The sequence below is a fragment of the Thermobia domestica genome, chromosome 17, assembly GCF_964235325.1.
Source record: "Thermobia domestica chromosome 17, izTheDome1.hap1.1, whole genome shotgun sequence".
NCBI lineage: Eukaryota > Metazoa > Arthropoda > Insecta > Zygentoma > Lepismatidae > Thermobia > Thermobia domestica.
In genome coordinates this window covers 124,263,958-124,287,650 of record NC_137470.1, presented here as the reverse complement: position 1 = coordinate 124,287,650, position 23,693 = coordinate 124,263,958, and positions in this window count along the sequence as shown.

Below are 23,693 nucleotides of genomic sequence, written 5' to 3'. Positions count from 1 at the left end.
AAATTCATACCGAGAGACTTTCTGAATCTATGTGTACCACGTTTCATAAAAATAAAACACGACTTCCTATTTTCGCCAGGTTTTCGGGGTTCCTGGCCCACTGTGCAATGGTGTAAAAATCAGCTACCTGATTTTTACCAAAATGCATTTAAGGCATGGAATAAACGTTTGAAAGAAGCGTATAAGTAGGTGCAGGCTAGATTGAGTGACATGGTCTTGTAGTGAAAGAATGAAAATATGTTCACCTAAATTTTCATAATCATATTTAACTAAAAGCAATCATATGTGCAATATTTATTCACTGGTCCTATTGTCAAAAAATAAGATAAAAATAACAAAAAATGACGTATTACATGATACAAGATAAAATTTGAGATTACTGTCAACAGAATAGTTACAGAAAGAAACGTAAGAGGCTAATAGGCATGTTCTCTTGGTCTAGCGGATAATGTAGTGGATTCACGTAGCATTGTTTGCTATAACATGGGTTCGAATCTTGTAGATGCAAATCCTCTCTCTCTCTCTCTCTCTCTCTCTCTATATATATATATATATATATATATATATATATATATATATATATGTGTGTGTGTGTGTGTGTGTGTGTGTGTGTGTGTGTGTGCATAGGTTGCGAAGAAAGCTCCGGAATGGTCCATAATCTCGCGAAATATGCAGATCAAGAAAACCAAGAAAAGCACGTGTTACATAGTTTTAGAAAACCTATTCAATGATACCAAACGCAACTCCCTATCTCCACCCCTTTCGAGGGTACAAGAGGTAAATTTAAAAAATTAAATGTGAAAGCTAATTTCTTATTGCATTATTGGATTCCCCAGAAAAAAGTGAGAGTAATTTTACCCAGAATAGAAAACACTGCCTTCACAGACAACGCTTGAATCGACAAATTAAGAAAGGTTGTACACTCCGCATAAAAAAATTGCGATACCTAACGCCGTGCAGCTAGGCCACCCAATATACACTTCCTTATCCCATAATCGTGTCTGGTTAAGAGACCGCCTCTCTCTCCTCTTTACTTCTCTCCATAACTAAAATTAGCTAACAACATGAACGCAATTCTAATTTCAAACTACACATGCATTAGTATCGATGAAATGAAATAACAAAACCGAGACGAAACAAGATTCATAAGTTGATTTAGGGAAAAACTGAAACACACACAATGAAAAATTAAAACCAATGGATTTATATTACACAGAGGTTCAGAAATGAGCCAGAGAGGGAGAGGGAGAGAGAGAGAGAGAGAGAGAGAGAGAGAGAGAGAAGGCGAGAGAAGAAGAAAAGGAAAAGGAAGAACAGAAAAAAGGTGGAATTTTAAACTTAGTAAGAAAACAACCTAACATTATAAAGTTACCTTAACAGAAATCCAACAGTAATATAGAAATAACGTTTGTTTTATATTTTTTTTCAGAACTATTCAAATATATAGAGGATCCTTGAAACATCCATTAAGTCACTTTCAAAAAGAATAGCATACTCAATTTCCAGTAGAACTGTCGATCTCACAGATATATCTAATACAATGTCAACAATTTAACACATGCTTTGTTTCCGCGTGGTTCGGTTGTAAATTCGGTAGTGTTCAGTGCAAGTTAGAGGGCCATTTTCGGGCCTATGGTACCGTGCGTCGAGTGGAAACGCAATATTGGACTGCCCCATTTCCCACTGGAATCGACAGTGGTGTTAGAATCATACACATGGAACTGACGAAACACATCCCTTCCCGTGTCATCGTACAGGGCTACAAAGTGAGCGTCTCGTATGAGGGACAACCCATTACCTGCTTTTTTGCCAGAGTTTTTCCCACACCGTATCTAGCTGCCCAGTCAAGAAAAAAACAGTTGCACAGGGTGTGAAACCTAACGCTGTATCAGTTCAGATGACGGAAATAGGGAAAGTGCTGCGTCCTGCTCCTTCTCCAGATTTTGTGGACCGCTTGTCGGGGGCCCCCTCAGACCTCCCGTCCGCCCCCGCGCAGGATAAACCTATCCTTGATGTTACTGACTTCCCTGAGCTACCTCGCCGATCAGATGATTCTACGTCATACAAATCATTGCAGCCCGAGATGGAGGAGCCCACACTCCCTGCGCCCCCGCAGGAACCTACCGATCCGCCACTGGAAGTTTCGAAGATGACAGTGCAATTTACAAATCAGAATATTACAACAATTTCAGCAGAGTCTATGACAAGTGGTAACGAAGCTTTTATTCTTCCTACTTTTTCCCAGAGTGCTAATTCCGAGGAGTCTGATTCTCTCTCTCAACAAAAACGCCGCCGAGTTTCAAGGTCAGCAAATAAAAAGAATGAACAACCTGTTTCCCAGTGTGTTCCACCACGAGCCAAACAGCCAAGTTCCCGAGAACCTCCCCCACAATTTCGTTCCACGTCTGATTCTGAGTTATAGTGAGTGTTGTTAGTTTGCCTTCTTGTCACGATACGATAATAGCTGTGTTTTTGTGTCGATACATATTCGCATGTTATGCGTGTTTTTTTTTTGCTTTCTCTATTTTTCCTTGTTTGTTGTTATCAAGTGTGCCAGACTAATAGTTTTGCTGTGGTCTTATCTACCAATATTTCTACGGATTTTTCACGTAAGTACAGTAATGTGTGTTTTTTCATAGTGCCTCAGAGCATGCCCATGTTAAATGCTTTCACTCTTCTAACTCTTAATATAAATAGGGTTAGCTCTGCACCAAATCTAACGTCGTTAAAGCAGTTTATCGAGCGTCGCCGTCCTGATGTATGTTGTCTCACTGAATTGACTTTTCATTCTTTCGATTTTCTCCCCGATTATAACGCTATAATTAACTGTCATAACACCACAGGAGTCGCGATACTTGTAAGAAAAGGTTTGGTTTATAATCGTGTCATGTTATCACCTGATGGTAGAGCAATTAGATGTTATATCTCAGGAATATGCATTATCCTATTGTATGCTTATTCTGGATTTCTTAAAATTAAAGAGAGGGATGAGTTTTTTGCATCGACTATACCATCTATGGTTCCTCCTGGTGTCGATCAATGTATAATGTTGGGCGACTTTAATGCGGTGATAGAACCTAGGGACTCCCTCACCCCCTCACCTCCCTGCCCAGCACTAGTTGAGCTTGTGCGTGGCATGAAGCTACATGATGCTCTCTTTGTTTCTAACTCACCGCATGTGATGAAATTTCGCTGTTTGTCAACTCAAAGTCGCCTCGATAGGGTTTATGTCACAGATCCTTTATGCAAGGCAGTGCTTCACGTTTTAACCCTCTTGCCCCCCTTGTCAAATCATGCTGCGGTTGAAGTAGCTTTTAAGCTTCCTTTTTCTCTTCCCGCTGGACGCGGTCCATCGTATTGGAAGATTAACAATACCCTTTTGTCTCGTGAGGACGTGATAGATGAATTTACGACGCGCTTTGAGTATTGGTGTAAGATGCAACGACATTTCCCCAATGTTGATACATGGTGGCAAGTATACGGTAAACCTAAAATTCGCAGTTTTTTCCAATGGCGCGGTAAATTGGCACAACAGCAGGACCGTACGCTTTCAGAATTTTTCCATCGTGCTCTCAGCGAGTTGTGGACATCCCCCCCAACCTTGGCCAACAGGATCCAAATTCAGGAACTTAAGAGTAGGTTGCGTCAAATAGATTCACATGCATCAATACAAGCCTATTTCTCCGAATATTTTTATCATTGCTTCCCAGAAGAAACTGCTTCCATCTACCAAATTGATCTTCTGTTTCGGAAACGGAAAGCTACGTACATTGACTCCCTCACAACGGCAGGTGGAATAGTAGTTTCTGACTCGCTACAAATACTTCAAGAATTCACAAGGCATTATACAGCTTTTACCAGTGTGCAGACTCCGGACCTCTCTACCGCCCCAGAATTCTTGTCTGCTCTGCCTCACAAGTTCACAGAGAATGATTCTCACGCCTTAACACGTCCTATCACTGCGGATGAATTTTTTTCTGTTCTACGGGGAACCAAAGGCCGTAGCTCCCCTGGGATCGACGGTCTGAGGTTTGCTTTTTATAAGCGTTACTGGTCCTTTCTTAGCCGTACACTGGTTTCTCTGTTTAACGCATGGTTATCTGGGAAGCCCTTTGTTCACAACGTAGCTATTGTGGTTCTCCTACCAAAGTCCTCCAACGCGCGAGTCGTGACCGATTATAGGACGCTGTCCTTATTACCAGTGGATCTTAAATTATTTATAAAAGTTCTCGCTGCCAGACTTCGTCCCATTATTCGGAAATACATTAGCCCGTATCAAGCTGCGCTACATGACTCGCATAACATCCAATACACGCTTCGCTCCCTGCGGGACCTATTTGCGTATTATCACCTTCGCCATATTCCTGGTGGCGCACTCGCAGTAGGTTTAGCCAAAGCTTATGATTCAGTAGACCATCAGTTTCTCCATCAGACGCTTGAATCTTGGGGTTTTCCCACTATTTTTCGCCGGGTGATTCATAATCTATATGCTAAAGCTCAGTTCCGCTTGCAAATAAATGGACATCTATCCCCAACCATCCCTTTACGACGCGGACTACGCCAAGGGTGCTGTCTTAGCACCGTTCTTTTTGCTCTGGTTTTAGACCCACTTCTCCATCGTTTGGCCATGTTGTCTTCGAATGGACCCTCCCTGTTCCGCAGTCAAAACATTTTTGGGTATGCTGACGATTTGACCATAACAGGAGTTGATCCTGTCTCACTACAGGGCGTGTTTCCTGTCCTGACCCGTTTTTCCCGATGCTCGGGTTTGCAGTATAACGACAACAAAACACAGGTGTTATCCTTTAACGGTTTTCAGCTCCCAGAGGGTCCTTCAGTTTCTCCTGCCTTACCGCATGTCACCTCACTCACTATTTTAGGCATTCCCTTCACGTCTAACCCAACTCCCAACTATGATGAAGTATGGGCTCCCCTTTTAACGCAAATTCGTAAGTTGTTCTATTCACAGCGCTTCCGTAGGCTCAATTTACTTCACCGTATTCAGTTTATCAATATTTTTGTTGTGTCTAAACTGTGGTACAGAGCGCGTGTGTTTCCGTTCCCAGAAATTTATGCCAAACGATTTGAATCCTTATTCCTATGGCATATTTGGCGAGGTTTTTATTTTCGCATTCCCCGTCAAGCCCTTTATTTGCCCCGTTCCGCTGGTGGGCTGGGCTTAGTCAATATTCGTATCAAATGTCAAACGTTGTTTATGGCTGACACTTATGCAGCGCTCTCATCACTCAGTTCTATCACTAACCATTGGGTAAGTTGTTTCTGGAAGGATTATAGTCAACCGCAAAACTCTCCTTATATTCAATTCGTTGATCAGTGCCCGCCCTATATCAAAACGTTTATCCGATATTGGAATTATTCCGGGATGGTTCTCCATCCTCAACAACACAATGCGCGCTCGTTATATAGGGCACTCAATGCGCACTCTTTCTCTCACACTACTTTACGCGTACCTCAAAAGTATCCACATGTAGATTGGCCGCAGGTCTGGTCTAATATCTCAAACCCTGTCATACCTGAGTACATGCAGGTTTTGTGGTTTCAGGTAGTACATCAACTTTTCCCGACACGGGCGCGTCTTTATGAGATTTAACGAGCCCCAGATGCTTTGTGCGAGCACTGCCAGCAAGAGGACACATTAGCCCATCGATATGCACAATGTGTCGGCTCGCCATTGATTTGGCACACCATGCAGGAGGTGTTGGGCCGCATTACCCGTCGCCCGCCTTCATACTTCACGGTGCAATTTATGTTATTCCCAGATTTTCATTTTTATCCCCCCACTAAACATCGAGCGGTGCTGTTTCTTGTTGCCAGCACTCTCCTATATTTTTAGCGCTTCACAACCTTGTTAGATGCACGCACGTATTTTGAATTTTTGAAACGTACACGTCGAAAGTTGTACACCCCAGACAGGGACCGGCAACTTTTTAGCCGGTTTTTGGAAGTGGTTTTGTAATAACGCACATCCCTCTCTTTCGGAATAGTTTTTTTTTAATATCATAGAATATTCTATTGTAATGTTTAGTATAAGTATTATTATGTAATACAGTAAACAGGCTTTCGCCTCCTTTAGTACAATTTTTTCCCTTTTATTATTATTATTATTATTATTATTATTATTATTATTATTATTATTATTATTATTATTATTTTGTTTTGAATTTTCTTTTGAGATGTATAGTATATGTGTTATGATGTAATATAGTAAACAGGCTACAGCCTCCTTTTGTACTTATTCATGTTTGGCTCCTGTGGTTGTGTTCTCAGCTTGTAATTTCTGTACGGAAATAATAAAACTTATAGTGTAGCGGTAACGTAATGCAGATACGATTAATGAAGCTGTCAGACATAGGTTCAAATCCTGTTCACGACAAACTTGCATTTTTTACAAAGTGATATTGAAGAATAAATTTTTCATGTTAGACGTGCAGTGCTTAAGAATGTGGAAGCAAACACCTTTGTCATGATAGAGACGATTTACGAATGTTGTTGGAAAAGGGCAAGGGATTTACCAGGATATTCGAAACACTTCATTGATCTGCAGTAAACTCTTTTCGTATTATCGTTCTCAGAAAGAAATATTACAGCATTTGTTGGAGAAAGTTTGGGTAAAGTAATCGGTGGTGTAGTGGTAAAGTACCAGCCTTCCAAGCGAGAAATTTAGGTTCGATTTCCCCATCAGGTAATATAACTTTTCGCATAAAATAATGGCTGCAAACAGAGATTTATCTTGTGTTGGAGAACTTACAAAGCATTACTGGCGAGAATTCGAATAAACAGTGTGTGTGTTCTTCAGCATACACTGTAATGATAAGTATGTTTCATATTTATATTCTATCTCTCTCTCTCTCTCGCTCTCTCTATCTTTCTTTCTTCACGTTTCCCTATCCTGTTTTTGCATCTTTCACTTCTCTCCCCTCTCTCTCACGTACACACGCACTTCATGTGCGTGCGCCTATCCAAAGTTAAAACGGAGCAAGAGACCGATAGACGTGGTCCGGAAAATGTAATTAACTGCCAACTTTATCGAGATTTTGTGCTCGGGAGATAACATCTCAAGTCCTGGTCATATCTGAAAGAAATACTGTTTAAACGCAAAGGAATAAGCAAAATATATTTTTTATCATCTGGGTTACCGAGTCTCAGTCGAATTACTGGGTCACTACGGCTTTGAATCCTCGAACAAGTGGTGGTCCATAAGGTAACCAACATCATCCGACTGACACTATGATCCGTTTGAGCTCTAGCGTGTTCATTGTATCTGTGCAAATTACAACGTTATATCCGCAAGAGATGAAAGTGATGCTGGATGTTCCGAACAGATAAATCTTCGGAAAAGACTAGAAAATGGCAACCCCTTTGGTTATTTGAATCAAAATTTTATTTATACTAGTTCGATACAAATTTGTTTCCTCCTATAATTCAATGTGATTTATTCAGGTTGAAATTTGAAACTTGCAAAGTTTGCTACATGTGCAAGGAACATCTAATTTTCCATTTGAACATTTCTAACTTTTCATAATCATACGGTTTAGACTTTTAATTTAGGATATTTCTGATAAAAAATTACCAGTAAAATAGCACACATTGAATTTTATCTCTCTTTCTTTCTTCCTTTCTCTTTTCGTTTTTTTTTTTTTTTTTTTTTTTTTTTTGTTCACTTTGCATTAGTAGTCTGGAATGGAAGATATGACCTACGCTAGCTACTGGGTTTATAGAATGTGGTTTGCATCAGTACGTCCAAGGAACACTACCAAATTTACAACCGAACCACGCGGAAACAAAGTATTGAATTAAGCTGGTGACATTATCGTAGATGTGTCTGTGAGATCTACAGTTCTACTGGAAATTGAGTATGCTATCCTTTTCGAAAGTGACTTAATGAATGTTTCAAGCATCCTCTATATATTCGAATAGTCCTCAAAAAATATAAAAACAAACGTTATTTCTATATTACTGTTGGATTTCTGTTAAGGTAACTTTATAATGTTAGGTTGTTTTCTTACTAAGTTTAAAATTCCACCTTTTTTCTGTTCTTCCTTTTCCTTTTCTTCTTCTCTCGCCTTCTCTCCCTCTCTCTCTCTCTCTCTCTCTCTCTCTCTTTCTGGCTCATTTCTGAATCTCTGTGTAATATACATGCATTGGTTTCAATTTTTCATTGTGTGTGTTTCAGTTTTTCCCTAAATCAACTTATGAATCTTGTTTCGTCTCGGTTTTGTTATTTCATTTCATCGATACTAATGCATGTGTAGTTTGAAATTAGAACTCCGTTCATGTTGTTAGCTAATTTTAGTTATGGAGAGAAGAAAAGAGGAGAGAGAGGCGGTCTCTTTACCAGACCCGATTATGGGGTAAGAAGGTGTATATTGGGTGGCCAAGCTGCACGGCGTTAAGTGTCGCAATTTTTTTGATGCGGAGTGTACCAAATGTCAATTATCGGTCTCGTACTCTATAGTCATGCGGTTAGAGTACTGGGCTGGAGAGTCAGAGGTCCTGAGTTCGGTCCCCGCTCAAAGTATCCTTTTCCCTCTTGTTGTTTCCCAAATAATAAGTCCATACTTTCTAACTTTAATTAGCACTTCATTCAAGTTACATGCAATACAAATTTTAATAATTGTTTTGCAAACTCGCTTTATGAAATGGTTCTTTAATAGGTTTATTAGGGTTAGAGTTCAAAGGGTTATTTACAACAAAAACAAACATTTTTGTCGCAATTTGTATTTTCTTGCAAGTTAATAATTACGGATTAATACACTATTTTTTTCGAAGTTAAAGTGTATGAATTCATTATTTGGGTAAAAACATACACATAAAAAAGGTATTCTCAGCGGAAATCGAACTCAGGACTACGCAATCCAGTACATTAACCGTATGACTACAGAGTACGGGACTGATAATTCACATTTTCATAATGTTTTGGTACCTCCTATTTTTTGTGTGTATCGATTCAAGCGCCATCCGTGAAAGCACTATTTTCAATTCTAGGTCAAATCACTTTCCCTCTTTCTGGAGAATTCAAATGTGCAATAAGAAATGGGGACCCCTTTTTAAAATTTTAAAGTTACCCCCTGTACAGCCAAAGGAGGTGGGTATAGGGGGTTTCGTTTGCTACCATGGGATAGCTTTTTCAAAACTATTTAACGCATGTCTTTGTTTTGCTGATCTGTATATTTCGCGAGATAATTTAGCGTTCCGGACTTTTTCCGCACCCTGTATTTTCTTGCCGGCAACCCGATGGTGTATCGGATTTGTAGGACTTACGTGTTCCTCTCTGTCAGAATGGAAGGAAACTAAATTTCCTTGTAAGCACACATCCGAGGGACGTAAGGATCTAGGTTCTACCTTTTGAACTTAATTTCTTTAAAGCAGCCTGTCTCCTTTTTTTTTTCTTTTTAGAAGTGCGTCATGTAAATATTGACTAAAGAAATCGTCTCACACGATCTGTGATACCATCAGATATGTTGCCTACCTAATATAAAGTTGATTCTTTTTGATAGCACTATGTCAAATTATCACATATTTCAAATACCATGTAAACGGAAAACTGATAGTGCCGCATTTGTTGTTCAGAGACTCAAACCAAGGACGCTAAAATATCAAAAACAGATATAAACGCCCAAATTAGGCCTCTGTAACAATAATATCATAACTGAGACATATGGTACCGTTTGGAAAGGTTAAACTTTCGACCCCCTGTGACTTTGTTCGTATTTATTCGAAACGCTTAGCATAATGATAATAGTATTCAACATTCATTTGCTCTGAACGTGTGTTGCCCCGTTCACGTAACTTGCGTTGTATAAGCCTCCGAAATTTGTATGTTTGTGATACTATAGAATCCTTAGTTGCAACATTCAATAATAAATGCGTTACCGTAACTTTCCATGTAACATGCAAATTAAAAGTGTGTAGAACACAGCCACTCACACGCATTGATACACAAAGTTCTTTGCAGCGGACCCCACAGTATGGATTTGACGTATTTTTTTTCACGCCGAATCCAAATGTTGAAACCACAGGATCATTGACCGTATCTTTTTTTATGGACAAAAAACTTGAGCGATTTTGGATAGGAAGGATAGACACGTAATAAATAGGCTTTTTTGAAGAAAATCTTTCAAGATTACGGGTATATGATCGATGTGAAAATATCATATTTGTAGAATTTCTAATCGATGCTCCAAGATCTTACTGATATGATCTACCTGCATATTGTAACGTTTCTTGTAAATGGCTTTCAGACCACCGGTAAAAGTTTTCCTATTTTTCCTAAACTCATAATTGCCGTAAACACAACACAAAGAATTTCTGTCTCCATCGCACTGATGAGAAGGACATTACGATATACCGTCACTTTTTGAAGCATTAAGCTCTTCAGTAGCCATGTCGCCCACTACTGAGGAGGTGCGGTCTTATGATGACGTCGCTTGCGGGTTCGCTTGCTCACCCTAACCAGCTTCCGATACTCTGCATCTTAAATATCTTAACTGTTTTTGCCATGACGGCAATAACATCTCGGAGTATCGGTTAGAAATTCTAACAATATGATATTTTCAAATTGATCATATGCCTGAAGTCTGGATAGATTTTCTTTGAAAAATCCTATTTATTACGTGTGTAGCCTTCTATTGAAAATCGCTCAAGATTTTGGCGCATGAAAAAAATGGTACGCTCAATCGTCCTGAGGTTTCGAAATTTGGATTCGACGTAAAAAATACTTCGAATTCGTACCCTGGAATCCGCTGTATAGAAATATGTGTGCGTATGTGAATGGCTGTGTAATCTATTGCAGTGTACAACTTTAGATTGAGTTATAAACATTTAATCTGATAGTATTGTGCAGTATGTTCAAAAGTTTTACCTTGCTGATGCTTGAATTAGTTCGTGCAAAAGGGGCTTCAGTCACCATAATGGCGAAATTAACAGTAGATTTTTGTTCCAATAGGGCCAAAACTAAATGTGTTTCTATACATAAAGGATTTCAGTTTCATTGGTTCAACATTTTATAAAGAGACTTATACTTTGATTACTCTACTAAGAATTAGCTTGAATCAGAGGCAGAAGGCCTTCCTGTATGGAAAGTTTATTTGATTTCTATGTTAGTGGCAATAAGATTCGACTCATGTAATTTTTATTATGTGAAAAACCCGCCCAGACGCAAATTACAGGGCCCGAAAAGAGGACATGACCGGGAAAACCAAGACGTATGGAACCCTAACATACTGCAATGTTCTCAGATTCATAACCTAACTGTATCTCAACTAACCTTTTTTCTAATCTAAAATAAACTGCAGTTGTCTTGTTATAAAGAGAATTTGGTAAAATCTTTGTAAGTCAAACTATTGACAGTCTAGTGACACACTCATTCAAAATGTGCGAAGATGAGAAACAAAAAGGAACATTATTATAATCTGCAGCTTATGCCGTTAGTAAAGTTCCCATCGAGAGTGCCAAAATCAATGACGTCAGGACACTTCTGCCCTATGTTCCTGGTGAGCACAAACACTTCTATGAATTGATCATGAATTGACCTACAGTTGAGCAGATCGAACTAGAAGTCCAAAATAATTGATAGTGTTTTTTTATTTCTTATTTGTGAAGAACAAACCTTAACAAAATATGCAATACATTGCGTTTAGTAACTTAACGTAGTCAATAAAGATATCTTTATTTTTATTTGGGGTTGTATTTTTATACCTGCTTTATACTTTAACTGGTCGGAAAACGTCCTAACACAGTTCTGTGTTTAAAAAAGAGCAACAAAATAATAATAAAAAATAAAATTTCATGGATACAGGGATTTGTCTATAATTTAGGTGCAAGCAAGAATGTAATATATATATTACATGTTGTCGCACTTACACGTTATTCTTTTTCTTTTATATTTATTTTTAGGATGTAGAAATAGAATTTAAGTCCACCATTTTGTGCTTCCTCAATTTGTCACGACAGACTATACCATTTCGTACCCTACGACGGAACTTAAAAACAATGCTGTACACCTTGTTCTCTCAACAAGATGAGTACTTCAAGAGTATGATGATGGAACTCTACGAATCTCATATTTTCACTCGAATCTGGGTAAGTTATTTTTATTTAAATGTTCATCAGAAATGTCTTTCAAATTATTGTGCTTTATTTTTTCATCCGTTGAAATTAAGGTTTCTTTCTTTGTTTTCTTTTTCTATAGTACGTTTGTTTTCTTCTTGACACGCTTCCCGCCTAAAGGATGGATCTGTCTGCAACTAATGGTTGCAGCGCCACGGTTAAGTTGAGAGTTACAATACACTAGGAAACACAACAAAATGCGACACTACTCACAAATCACTGAAACACACTTGTTCGCGTGTAGCTACTAAGCACTCGAAACACCCGCTAAATAGCAATGACCTCATTTAACGGGCTGGCTGACAACTAACGTCACCTACACACAAAGCCAATAAGACGTCTATTGGATTTAAATGTTCAAGTGAGTACTAGCAGAAAATACTTTAAAGGCCAACCAAGTGCACTGGCGGGAAGTGTGCCAAGATAAAACAAACTTACTCTAAGAAAAAGAAAGAAAATGAAAGGAAGAGGAGAAACAAGATGAGACAGTTTTTTCTCTCATCGTTTTATTTTCTTCTTTTCTTTTCTCTCTCCCATCTTTCGTTTTACAAGAAAATAAAAAAACGAATGAATTAAAGAAATAATATACGGCTTCATTTTTAAGAAAATGCTTTAGTTTCGCAGGATACTTTGGTTCCATTCACCGGAATTTCCTCACTTATATACAGTGTTTACAGAAATCTATTTAGAATACAAGTATCACTGTGACGGTGTTGCAATGTACCCGTTAATTTCCAAAAGGTTGCTACATCAATCATGTTAACGAGCAGTCTAGGGTTTGATTCCTGGTGGGAACACTCGGTCAAATAACGGTACCACTTTTTGAGTGTTCCTTGTTTTTCTCATTAACACCACGCAAATACTGGGTTGGTACTGAACGTATAGGTCCCAAGTAACTTCCTTCCTTCTTTTTTTGAATAATGTGACGCTATACCTGATACGCGGCTGACTAGCCGGCCATAGATGCCGAGAGACCAGAAATCTAATTCCTATTCTTCCATCAATCATATTAAATGGTTTAAGCTTAGTCCAATAACAAACATGTTTTAGCATAAGCAGAAAAACAGCAGGCATTTGGTTAATCACTGTTCAGAAAACGTTTGACTTGGAAAATATCAATTGTTGAACTCGCGCAACTTGTTTCAGAAAAAAAAGTAATCCCAATAATGAAAAAAGTGCATCTTTCTAAAATTTTCTGCCGGCTGTTACGCCACTAATGGTACCTTAGTCCATCAAGGGAGGGTTGGATCCTCAAAGTCCATATAGTTCCACGATTTTACTATTACATGTCAAATGTGGTAAACGTTTATGTTTGCATAACATGTTCTTAAGCAAGGTTTAGAACTCGGAAACCCCAGTTTCCGTAAATCACTGATGTCTTTCTTTAGGAACGTGAAATCTTTTATGTTGTGGGTTTTCCTACAATTCGGTTGATCTATGATAACATTTTTTTGAATTGTGGTTTTCGAGACACCTTCTTCTACTCATCTGAGATTGAACATTACAAAAAAGAAAAGAAAAGAAAAAGAAAATAAGGAAAAAGGAAAATTCAAGTGAAGTGTGTACCGTAGTATAGTTGAAAATCTCAGGCAAATATAATTTATACAAATTAAGAAAGCAAACAGTGCACAAAATTTTAATAACCTATACAGACACATTATTACAGAACATTCTTGATAGCTTACAAATTATCCCGAATTTATATATATGATGTCCAGACGCCATTGCTTCTGCTTCATTGTTAGCAGCTTCGGTACAAATTTCGAGGTCACTCTCCTCATGCCCAAATTCTTGTTCAAAACTGACTGTACTGATCCGATGCTTACCCATATATCGTTTGCAATTTCTCAGACTGTGATACGCCACTCCTGCAAGACCAGTCTCCGCACTTATCATTCCGGGTTGTTGAAGGCCTACCTGAACATGGTTCACTGTCCACTGATGTGCAGCTATCTTTGAAACGTCTGTACAGTCACTCACATAAGTATCTGCACCCTTGACTGTTTTAATTCCATTACTTGGGGTCCAGGTCATTTGCAGTTGTGAGAACGCCTAGACAGATGCAACCCAATTTACACGTAACTTTTCTCGACACTGACAGCAGTTGGTAGTACTGATCCAGGTGTGTATGCAGGTAAAAATATAAAGTAGGTGACTAACGAAACAGTTCTCCATTCTAAGATGAATCTCTATGGTTCGGATCGTGTTTTCCAAAGAACATCATATATTAATCTCAATATTGCTTTGTATGTAATGTATTATTTCTTTATTTACTGTATATTTAGTGAAATAAAACTACTGACCATGCATGAATCAGTAAATGCTTAAAAGTAGCTGAAAATATCAAATCTAGAACAACTGCAGGAAATAAGTTTGTAAATGATTGCCTCCATTGAGAGACCTTCTCCAATTCTCCTCATTCCAAAATCTTTTTCTCTCTGCAGGAGAGAAGATCTGGCTTGTAACACTGAGTATGTATTGTAGCTGAAACATTTGAAAAAATTCGGCCTGGCCGGGATTCGAACCCGGGTCCGCCGAATAGAAACTCAATACGCTAACCACTCACCTACCGTCTCATTTCATCTTTCATCTAAACTATTAGCTAGTTAAACTCGTTGCATGTAAGACTATACAAAATACTAATGCTTGTATAATAAGTCGTTTCTTGTGAGTGTCACAATGACTTACTCGAGATTTCTTTCTTTAACCCAAAAACAAGTTATATAGACGTTCCTCAATCAGGAAAATATCACGAAACGTTCTTCAAGTTAAGGGTACGTCATTGTTTTCAGCGATGGTCCCGATTTCCAGTACAATTCTCCTTCACCTTCTAGTTTCCAAAGAAGAAAAGAAAGTACAAATTAATTTCACGATCTTTGAATTATATCAACATATGTATAAATAGTGTGTGCAATGTTTAATTACAATAACTACTAGTTTATTTTCTTATCTTTGTATGAGGAATTTATGGCAAAGTGCGGAAGTAGAGAATTGCTGTTACAGCAACTCGGGTTCGAATCCTATCGTGGCATTTATTCTTTTTCTTTATTGGAAGGTATTGTATACGTAATTGATATCGTAATTCTGTGCTTCCTTTATTATATTATTAATAATAATAATAATAATAATAATAATAATAATAATAATAATAATAATAATAATAATAATAATAATAATAATAATAATAATAATAAAGCAAAGTCGAGATTTGGCTACATATTTTATATTTTACGAATTTTCTGATTGGATTTCAAGCTTTTTGTTGAATAATCAACACACTCCATTGTAGGAGGTTTGTGGGAGGGAAATATCATCATGTTGCTTTATATTTGTTTACTTGTACGCTACACCAAGCTTGGTTACTAAATTTCATCTTTCTATATCTACGGAAGTACCTATGGTTTTGATGACCATAAGAGAGGAAGTGAATAAGTGATTAGATCAATGAACTTTACGTATTATCAACATTTAAAGTATCAGGTTGTCGGAAAAACTATGCTGTATTTCGGTAAAATATGACAAATGATTATTTGTGGATATACTAGAGTTATTCAGATCATGTAATAGTTATATTATGAATAGCAAAGATGTTAAGCGTTTTGTGTATTAATATTGCTCTTTGTTTGGTTTGAAAAAAACGTAATGAAATCTTCGAGTTTTACGGCCCACGATTATGCAGGTCAAGCTAAAGGAGACGGTGATTATGAGAAATGAATGAAATGGTGAAATGAAGAAAGTGAGAGGAAACGGGAGAACCCCGAGAAAAACCCACGAGAACGTGTTTGTCCACCACAAAGTCCACACGACGTGAGCTGCTATCGAACCAGGGATCCCAAGCACCAAAAGTAAACGCTCTACCACTGAGTTACCGCACGCCCTTTGTTTGGTTTGGTTTTACAGATTTGGCCAGAGATGGCGTTGGTCAATGAAAACTTGACACACGCCCCACTGACCCACCACCCACCGTGACTCTCTCTGATCCACGACCCACTACCCACTGTAACCCTCTCAGACTCACCACCCACCATGACCCACTCCGACCCACCGACCACCATGGACCCACCAAATCCCATCGTCATCAACTGACACATGATCCACGGCCTCTTCTCTACCGATTAAAGAGTTTACACTTATAATAAGACCAGGTTATGAAATTCTAACTAATCGGAGTTTGAATTTCTACGGTCAATTACTCAAGCACCGCTCTGTTACAATAACGATGGATCTGACCTTTACAATATAAAACAGTAAGGACAAGATTACAATGAATTTCAATTAAAGTAGCATGGTTTAATTATTTCCTTGTTGAATTGTCGATAATTTTCAGTGGAAAGACGGATGAAATTTGAAACTCCGAAATTAAGGTAAGTAGACCAACGTACAGATGGTTACAAATTTCACATGTATTTTTCTCATAACTTTATGGGTTGATTGCCTTGTGCTCTAAGCGCTCCATATAATAAACAAGCTTGAGCAATTGTTATAACAGAAAGTGCATGGTAAGCATATATAGATATATCATACGAAACACTGTATTCTTTGTTTCTCAACTACGAGTAATATCGAGTGTTTTCGATTATTTTTACAAACTAACCCACTATCAATTTACCATATATAGAAAGTGCCGCCCGTCTCCATAGAGGAGAAGTTTAAAAATGCTAGAAAACGTTCCTCAAATGAAAGCAATATGGTAACATCCCAATTTGGATTAAGGCCTAACTACATACAAAACTTCATTTCATTTGATTGCCATTTGGCCGTGATGATTAGGCAAACATAGTTGCATTCAATTTTCATATAATTATTTAAATATTACAGTGATTCAAAAATGTATTTTTTCCAGTAGTTAGCTCATTTAAAAACGCATAGGCTCCGTGTCTCGAAAGCCAAGTAGTAGTATAAGTCCTATTGATATTATTACAATTACAAATATGAATATCCAAAAATGCCTAAAGTTTTTCCCTTAGAGATATTCATCTCAGGTAAGTGAACAGAAACAAATGAAAAAGGGAAACGGAGGCTTTGAAAGTAAAACGTAGACAAATTCACAAGTGTTCAGAAGCATATTTTTAAATCACGCTCCACCCTACTCATAGGAGATATATACGCGGTTCTGGTTAGTTGGAGTTATCCGTTTCTCACCACGTAGCATAAACAAAGCAAAAATCAAGTGCCTGGTACTGGCAGTTTTCGTAGCCGAGCGTACTAGAGCAATGAGCTAGTAATTATATTTGCTTTTGGTGGGGGTTCAAACCCGGGCCAATGAAAATTTTATTTTTATATTTTATTTTTCTTTTAATTATCAAAATTCCTTTTTCATTAAAATAAGATGAAAATAATACTGAAAAAGTGATGACTTTACATGTGCAGTTTTGCTATTCGAATCCACAGTATAAGTAGTTTTAGTAGTAGTAGTAGTAGTGGTAAGAGTAGTAGTAGGTGGAGCAGGAGGAGCGAGTTAGAAGTCTTCCAGGGACCGTTTTGTTCCACTTTGAGTGCCATGATATAAATTTAAACTCAACTTTTTCTGCAATTTTCTTCTTCAATTCCAACAAAATGACAAATTTTCTTCTATTACTACTATAATACACAATACATACACAAGAAGGTTTGGACAATCGCAAGCTGCAATCAATCAGAAACGTGTTTTTAGTTTCTATGGCTAGGGTCGAGGATGAAAAAATATGCTGCTGAGAAGATGCTGTCTACAATGGAGTGAGCAGAGTGCGCCGGTGTATCAGAGTGGGTCATAGTGGGTGGAGGGTCACAGTGGGTCATGATTCGCAGTGGGTCACATGCTGTTGACCACGTCCCACTGACCCACTTAGAAAACTGGATCCATTTGACAACTGACTTACTCCAACTCTTGATTTGACAATGCATAGAAGAAGGAAGACCAGGAATTGCATGTTCACCATATTTTAATATTTTACTTCAGGCAAGGTAGGGACACGCGAATAGTGTTTGTGATTTTCACTGGCCTCCATATTTCTGTGTTTTTGTCTCTGTTCTTAAAGAGCTACTGGAAAAAAAATTGTAAAACGGGTAAAAGTAGGAAACAAGGTACTGAGGAAGATTCGATAAATTAGTTAACTTTTAAAAAACTAATCCAGTGCCATGAAACACCAGATTCCAATCAATATGAGTATCTGTCCAATGCCATGCCGTGAAAAATCAGGGCCCAAGGCGAGAGCAGTCGGCAGCGCCCCCTTACATATGAGTTGTCAATTTAAAGTTGAATTTTCTGAACTATTCTTTCTGTATAATATTTAATATATTATCATGACTGTAATCAGAAAGTTTCAGCATTATTACACTGGAATCGTAAAAGTGTGTAATTATTGAATTCACTACACATCCACTTTTTTTTTTCCTTCTCTCAGAACAGTGATGTGTTAGAGTAGTTGCATAAGGGTTAGTTTCGTAATATTGGGGTAGCGGGTTCAATTTCTACTGTGGCAATCTAGGAAATTTTTATATTCTGCAATATTGATACTTCTGATGTATACTAAGATGAACAATATTCAATTTCTCTGGGTCTAAGATCTAAGACGACTTCCTTCACAGGTGGAATGCCAACAACACAAAATAAAGTAATCAGTATCAACTTTCATTCGTAACTGTCTAGCGATGTAACGCGTTTGGACAAGAATTGATGAATACATGAGGGCTAAACACGTCCCTACTGCTGTAGTATGGGCCAAAACTGAGTTCCAATTACATAAACATTACCTTCCCATACAGAAAAATTAATAATTACCACGACGGGATTTGAACCAAGGTAGCTGCAAAGGAAGTTTCCTGATTTCACAATTTCTTTAGACAAATCGCCCCAACCGCAGTATTGTTCGCCATTGGTGCCTCATGTCCTTTCGACGTATTCCAAACACTACAGGGACACGAACACAGAAATACTGAGGACATTAAAAATTCCGACATTCCTCTTCAGAGGAATTCGAACCCCTAGTGGATTGCACTCCATGATCAGAAGCCGAAGGCCTCAGATCACTTGGCTAGTGCCAGCGGCTCAATTTGCCACAAATTCCTCAAATGAATATAAGGAAATAAACTAGTAGTTTTGGAACATAAACATAGAACTGTCTATTTCTACACGTGTTGATACAATTCAAAGAATGTGAAAACAATTTCTGTCCTCTTTTCTTCTCTGGAAATTAGAAGTCATGGTAAAGAAGAAATGTAATGTAAACCGGGACCATCCCTGAAACCGATAACGTAGCCTCAACCTGAAGAACGTTTCGTGGTATTTTCCTCATTGAGGAACGTCTATATAACTTGTTTTTGAGTTAAACAAGGAAATCTCGAGTAAGTTATTAAGACACTCACACAAGCATTAGTACCTTGTTTATATTTTTCCATGAAACGATTTTAACTTGGTATTAATTGGGGTGTAAGATGAAGTGGCGCATTAGGTGAGTGGTTAAGGAAATTGAACTTCTATTCTGTAGACCCGTGTTCGAATCCCGGCCAGCCTGAAACTATTTCAAGCATTTGTGTTTCAATTTCAATGCATACTCACCAGGGAAGAGCCCGAATGGGGTATTCGAGTTGCCGAACGACATATATCAGATATGAAAGAGGGTGTGAAACTATGTACATATGCAAATTTAAAGCGGCCGAGGACAACATGGAAAAGCATGAGAGCTGAGAGAAATACGGACGACCATTGGGCTGAACAACACAGAAAGCTAAAGGATTGCTTGTTCCGCGCGTGAGTGGCCACAGAAATGAAGGTCAAATGTTTAGTAGTAGATGCATGATTAGATCTACTATATGTTGGGTAACATGAACATCATGACCGCCATATTGAAAGTGGCCATTGTAAATTTGGATTGACAATGTAAAAGAAAAAGGAGGTCATGTGGCATATCAAATAGTACTCAAATTTTACCAGTTGTTCATTGGTATTAGCCATTCTGTAATAATTCTATTTTGAGTTTAGAAGTAACAAGAAAGTCGTAAGGAGATATTTGTACAAAAACGAAATAGCCTGTTTGCAATTTGATACATTGCCAACATACAAGACAAATGACCAGCAACATCTACGTGCAAACAACGACAAGTATCAGTATGTTCTAATGAGCGTGTAGAAAATCGTACATGCTCTAAATCATCTGCGACATGTTGGCACGGGATGTGCATTTAGGAAAGGAGTACAAAGAGTATTTGCACATGCAAAGAGTTGGTACTATTTCAGTGTTAAAGATGGATCGCCGTCACGTTTAAATACCTGAAACAAATGAGGGCAGGGGATTACAAGTACAATTACGATGTGGTTCTTCATATATCATCATATAAGCAGGTATATTGATAAAGGTGCATACTCGTCTATGAAGGATAGTTGATGTGAAGTGTATCTATAAGATTGTGATGAAAGCACAAGAGCTTTCACAGTGTCCACGCTTGAAAAAAACAGGGACTATTGCCTGATGCTGCTGACAATCCGATGACGTTTCATAACGAAAATAAAGGGACATTGAAGTGTGGAATTTTCCTGGATGCTCTTGAAGATATCCAGCCATGAAGAAGACAAACTGATAACCGGGGACACTAAACTGGAAACACGTAGATGCTTGGAAACGGATGAAGTTGTCACGATACCATACATGAAACCCATCAATATGTAACGTATCATCCGTGATAAACCTCACGTACTGTTTGTATGTGCTAAAGAATTCAACGTCGGAAGGTTGAATACGTTCATTGCATTTAGGGTTCAGGCCCGTAGTCAGCCTAAAAGTGTTTGGGGGGGGCGATCCAACCATATTATAGTTCATTTGGAAGCCTACCATGCAAATTTTTGAGAGATCAATAAAAATTAGGTAAGCCTGCCTCCCGTGGATAATGGTCTACGGGCCTACCGGCCTGGGGGTTATCAGTATCTTGTGAAACTCAATATTATTCGGAACGGTGAAATGTATGGGTTCATCATTTTTGTTACAAGAAAACGAATCAACCAGCAGTAAGATGCTATTCTCGTGCACAAGCGGCCAAATACTTCCGGAAGACAGAACTTCAACTCATCCTTGCACATATTAGCTGATTTTCTTGTAGGTGCCTTAATATTCGAAGCAATGTCAGGCATCTTTGCAGGCAATTGACAATATTTCCCTTGCTCTCAAATATTCTACATGTAAACATACTTTTCCTTTGGTCTGTATGCAAACCAGATTTCTGAAAGCTGTAGCTTTTGAGTCATACTACCGAGACTCACAGAACTTCTCTGCGTGCTTGTTGCACGACACTTCTCAACTCACAATAGAGTTACTACAGAATAGTTAACACCAATGAACTCCTGGGAAAATATCAGTGCTATTTGACATGCTACATAATCCACTTTCTCTTTTACATTGTGAATCCAAATTCGAAATGGCCGTTTTCAATATAGCGGCCATGTTCATATTCCCCAACATATAGCAGAGCTTATCATGCAACTACTACTAAACATTTTACCTTCATTTCTGTGGCCATTCAGTAATTTCTTAGCTTTCTGTGTTGTTGAGCCCTACAGTTGGCCATATTTCTTCCGGCTCTTATGCTTCTCCATGTTGTCCTCGGCCGCTATAAATTTGCATATGTATGTAGTTTCATACCCTCTCTCATATCTGATACATGTCGTTCGGCAACTCTAGTACCCCATTTGGGCCCCTCCCTGGTCAGTGTGACAAGCAAGATCTTCTCTTACCTAGAAAAAAAAAAGATGTTGGAATAAGGAGAATTGGAGAAGGTCTGTTAATGGAGACAGTAATTTACAAACTTATTTCCAGTAGATGTTCTAGATTTGATATTTTCGTCTACTTTCAAGCGTTTTCTGATTCATATGTGATCAGTGTTCTTATTTCTTTGAATATACAGTATGTAATGAAATAATACATTACATACACAGCAATATTGAGATTAACACATGATGATCATTGGATAACATGAACCAGAGAGATTCATCTAAAAATGAAGAAACGTTTCGCGTGTCATCTACTCACAATTTTACTTGTATAAAGACTTGACTCACAAGCAACGTACAGAACAAGGCACGGTCAGATCCGACTCAAACTTCGCCTTGAAAACACATAATAGAAAAGAAGAACAATGCCAAATTGTAGCTGCCCCATCCAGAAACACCGGAGATATGCTCCGCAACATAACGCACCACGCGACAATATGATATAAGGTAAACGTCTCAAGATACCCATTTATGTCGAAAAAGGAAAGGATGGGCAGCAGCAGGATATCAAGATATTTGATATGCTATAACACTGACTTGGCGGCCATCTTGAAAGCCACCATCTTGGGTATAGCGTAAGGTATTGAAATGAGAAGCGGGGTGTATGATATATCAATGTAAGGTAAAATGCAAAAGGAAAACCAATGATGTAACCGCGAAACACATATGTATGATGGTATGGACGGGACGAAGTGTAGAAGACTCGGGCAAAACAAACGTGTATTCGAAGGGCAGAAGAATAGGTCAAGACTCCACGATAAATGGTAACCGACAAGTAATTGCGACAAGTAAAAGTGGTGGTTACAATTGTTTTAATATTATGGGCATATTTCGATACCCCTTAAAATCATAGATATACCTATATTAGGGACATGAGTAGTGGGAGCAATAGCAGGGAAGTCTCCATCTAGCCGAAAGCTAGTGTATATATAGGGCTGTGAGGACACTTGCCCCCTGAATCCCCTGGCGCCGTTGCTGGATACATCACCAAAATTACTATTTTCGGTATTTTAGGTAAATTTCTTTTCAGAGAACAAGAACGCACATGGAAAGCGAATAGTATAGACCAGGGCGCCGGCAGGATTTTTTTTCCAGGGGAGGGCAACAACATTTTCCAGGCGGCAAAACTCCTGAAAATAGGCAATTTTGTCTCGAAAGTGTCTCAAATTGCATAACATTAGGGGTATTTCAATTTCCAGGGGAGGGCAAATGCCCCCTCTTGCCCTCCCCTCCCGATGCTAATGGGTATGGATCTAATTGTATGGAAACAGAAATCAATAAAAAGTGCTTACTATTTACATGCCAGATGGCGCGCACTAACGTGCGTGCTAATCACGTCAGCAGAAGCAGTCATTTGTTCTCCAAAATAGTAATTTTCGACCTGCCTTACTGCACGATAACCAAGTGGGAAATGCTATTCCACCAACCTAAATAATGCACTTTTGACTCTATGATTTTGGGAAGATATCTTCCCACGGCCCGGAAAAGGGTTAATTGAAATTAAAACCCTAAAGACCAATTTTCATGTGTCTAGTCTTAAGGAATTCGGATATATGCACTTCTTATTATAAAAATTGTAACACCCTTTCCTTCGTCTTTCTATCATTTTTTCTCCCTTTGAAAGCGAAATATTAAGAAAAACATTTAAACACTTTTTTTTCATTACTTTAAGTGAAAACAATACAAGGTACGACCGAAAAATAAGGTGAATGTAGTTGTGCAACTCCAACTATTGACGTTTAATCCATTTCAATTAGTATGCCTGGTCGCCTAAAGCTTTTGTACAGTCAGTGTTGAGTTTGAACGAGTTGTGACATTTTAGTTG